Source organism: Benincasa hispida, chromosome 11 (genome assembly GCF_009727055.1).
Source record: "Benincasa hispida cultivar B227 chromosome 11, ASM972705v1, whole genome shotgun sequence".
Taxonomy (NCBI): domain Eukaryota; kingdom Viridiplantae; phylum Streptophyta; class Magnoliopsida; order Cucurbitales; family Cucurbitaceae; genus Benincasa; species Benincasa hispida.
Window position 1 is genome coordinate 45,593,258 of NC_052359.1, and position 3,585 is coordinate 45,596,842.

Consider the following 3,585-nt stretch of genomic DNA (forward strand, 5'->3'; position numbering starts at 1 on the left):
TGATGATGCTTGTGACTTCACCAAAGTTGATAAAACTAAAGAAAGAAAGAGAGAGACCGAGACCGAGAAAAAGCGAGAGCGAGATTGAGAGCGAGACTGAGAGAGAGAGATCGAGAGTGAGAGAGAGTGAGACCGAGACCGAGACCGAGACCGAAAGAGAGCGAGACCAAGACCGAGAGAGAGAAAGGGAGATAGAGAGAGAGAAAGAGAGAGAGATAGAGAATGAGAAAGAGAGAAAGAGAGAGAGAGAGTGAGAAAGATTCAGAGAGTGGGAAAGAGAGAAAAAAAGAGAGAGAGCAAGAAAGAGAGAAAGAAGGAGAGGGAACGAGAAAGAAAGAAAGAGAGAGAGAGAGCAGGAGAGAGAAAGAGCGAGACCAAGCAAGAGCAAGATACTTTTCCATGTGCGTGCGAGTGTATTTTGGTAATTCCACCTGAATTTGACGTCAACAAAGGGTCATTCGACATTTTATTTTTTCAAAAATTGGATCATTTGACATTTTCGGTCCAATTTTAAGGTCACCCATACAAATTTCTCTTAATACACATCTTCGACTTTCTCGCACATCTCCTTGGCCTCATTGGCCCCAAATACTCTACTAAAGCAATATTGCAGAAATTTCATCTTGCAGCAAGAGTCAAGAACAGTGGCAACATACAATAAGTTATTCTCCCAATACTTCTCATACTCAACTTGCACTTTCCTTGCCATGTCATTTAGAACCAGATTATCACTACTCGAATAACGTATTTTGATGAAATTTTGTAGGTGCTAATCTCATGAAAGATCCTACTTGAAGGGACATGAAGCGAACCGGAAAGTTTTAGACTCGTTTTATGAAATACCGATAAACAATGAACAAGTGATCTTACCTCCCAATCTCTACTAGAGGGAAGGTCCCCCTTCAAATAGGTCATGCCATGGATCTCTGGTTTCTCCAACGCCTTTTCAAACTTTTTTGCCTCCTACAGCATCATGTAGGTAGAGTCCCACCTAGTCGGAACATCAAGGCACAAAACATTATTGCTTGATAAGTTCTCCTCCTTAATACACTTTTCAAAGCTACTATATTATGTAGGTGAAGATCTCACAAACCTAACCACATTCCGGATCTTAGATATCAACTCATGAAAATCTTTCGAAACATCACATGCAATCAAATTGAAAATATATGCACGACATCTAACATCTATAAATTTATCCGATTCGTTCACATGTTCCCACACTAAGAACTTTATAAGTGTCCACCAATTTCTCCTCTCATACACAATCACATAATCATTCGTACTAGCCATTAAACGAAATTAACGAATAAATGAACTCACATATATAAAATTTAGGGTCGGAAAAATATCCATTTATGACCTAAATGTGAGGTTATATCGATTAAAATTTGAAATGATAATTGTATCAATTTAAATCTCCAAAATTAACTCATTCTTGAAATAATCAACTAAATAAGTAATGATAGTGTCATTTGAAGAAGCGTTATTCACCGTCAACGTCATTACTTTTTCAATACCCCATTGTTTCAAACATTTTTCAACTTCTCTTCCTATGGTCTCTCTTTCGTGATTCTCAATTTGACGAAAATTAAGAATTCTCTTATGCATTTTTCATTCGACGTCAATGAAATGTGCAGTAAAGAACCATATAGTTCGTATCTTTATCTGATGTCCAAGTATCGATTGTGAGAGAAATTCTAGGACCTTGTTCTACAAAAATGTGTCTCAAAGATTGTTTCTTTTCTTTGTATATTTCCAATATATCCTTAGCTATTGTGGGTAGGGAAGGAATCTCAAACCTTGGAGCATATTCACACACAGTCTGCTCCATAAACCTTCTAAACCCGTCCTCCTCCACATACTTGAGGGGCAATTTATCAATTATGATCATTTTTGCAATTAGTATTCTTGCAACTTTTGCAAAAAAAACTCCTCTAATGAGTGAAGAGCCTAACTTTTTGAATCCTCTCCTACCTCTTCCTCCTCATCATCTTCCCTTCCTTCTTCATATGAATTATTAGAACAAGTGCTATGAAAAGGATACTTGTCGCGATAGTTCTCGGCATGTGCTTCCACATTTTCCATTCCATTCCCCTTTGAAGGACTAGTATATGACGCACCAGAGTATATACACTTGACATAAGGATCGTCGTCGTTACCTTTTCTCTTCCTACTGTTTTGATCTTTTGTAGTATAATTTGATGGAGATACATCTACATTTTCATCCTCATTCACAACCTCATCTGCACATGGGGTCTTCATGATGTTCTTCCCTATAAAAGTTTGAAAGAACTTATGAGAGCGGATCTAAATCAATAGAGATTGGAGGCAATGAAATTGTATAATAATGTTGCATTTTCTAATCAATTTGTGTGCACCTCAACTATTTTCTTGGGACAACTAACTAATCCTTTTGCATTTGGTTAACAAGGTAATTCACACAACCTATCATTCTTGTTGAATCAATGAAACTAAACCAATCAAAGCACAAAGCTAACAATAAATTTCAGTTGATGTTAAATTTGTGTTTCATCAAAAGATACAACCGTGGAGAACAAAATCCAGGCTCCCCTGGCTCTAACCATTCAAATGTCACTAAGTTTCAAATTTAAAATTTTAGTCACCTCCAAACTTTTCTTTCTTTCTTCTCTAAATGCTTCATAATGGTTTAGAAAAAAGAATGAATATTGTAGTTTAAGAAAATGTTTTAGAAATTATATATATATATAAAAAAAGTTCCGATTCTCAGGCCAACATGGGATTTGACCAATGCTGAAATGAAAATCAAAGAACGAAGTCGCTGGACTTCTTAGGGCACACAATCGTCGTTGGCTGGCGGTCGGGGTAGCCATCGGAGAAAATAAACAACAAAGCAACGGGGCAGATAGTTACCGATAACGGAGGACGCAGGCGACTTCTTCAACCGGCGAATGGCGGGGGAGCGACGGAAGAGAAACCGGAAAAGAAGGACGGTGGCAACTTCCTAGGGATTTTGTTGAGACGACGAGATGAAACTCGAAGGGCATAAAATTGTGTTTCAAAGCCATTATTATTACCGAGGGTGAAATCAGAGAACGAATAAATTCCAGCGTCGGCCGGGGGAATTCCGACCAACCAACCGAATCGACGGTTACATTGAGAGAAGAAGTTACGGTGCGGCCAAAGAGAAGGAGGACAACGGCGGGGAGATTGTACAACTCAAATTGATGAATTAGTGTGTATGACAAAATTTAAAGTTTCGTTCTAAAAAAAAATGACAAAACTGTTTAGGAATAAGATTTATGGTAACTCAAATTGATGAATTGGAGTGTTTAATGATTCTGTTCACTTCTATTAAGTGCATATTAACTCCATCAATTGGTATCAAAGCATGATTTAAGTACTCAATTCATGTTAATTTAGTTTGGTGGGTGATTTTCATAGATTGTATGAAAATGGTTGCGAATATAGATAATTTCAGTTTTAGCATTTAAAGAAATTGTCTTCAATTAAGTGTTAATTGTTGTAATTGGCTCTTTGTTTATTGGCCTTAATGTGTGATTAAGAGTCTGTAAATTTGTTAGAGTCAATAGAGTTGTAATT

The 3,585-nt window shown here is 37.1% G+C and overlaps 1 long non-coding RNA gene across 3 annotated transcripts; it reads right to left on the reverse strand.

Moving 5' to 3' along the window:
• Window positions 1–747: 747 nt before the first annotated feature.
• LOC120091504 lies at window positions 748–3,206 on the reverse strand. 3 transcript variants are annotated; one of them, XR_005485723.1, is made up of 3 exons: window positions 2,896–3,206; window positions 2,163–2,276; window positions 748–991 (listed from the first exon to the last, which is right to left on the reverse strand). It is a non-coding gene; the product is annotated as an uncharacterized LOC120091504 (long non-coding RNA). The 3 variants fall into 3 exon arrangements; XR_005485725.1 differs by having other exon boundaries at window positions 1,978–2,276; XR_005485724.1 differs by having other exon boundaries at window positions 1,803–2,276.
• Between the last annotated feature and the right edge of the window lie 379 nt (window positions 3,207–3,585).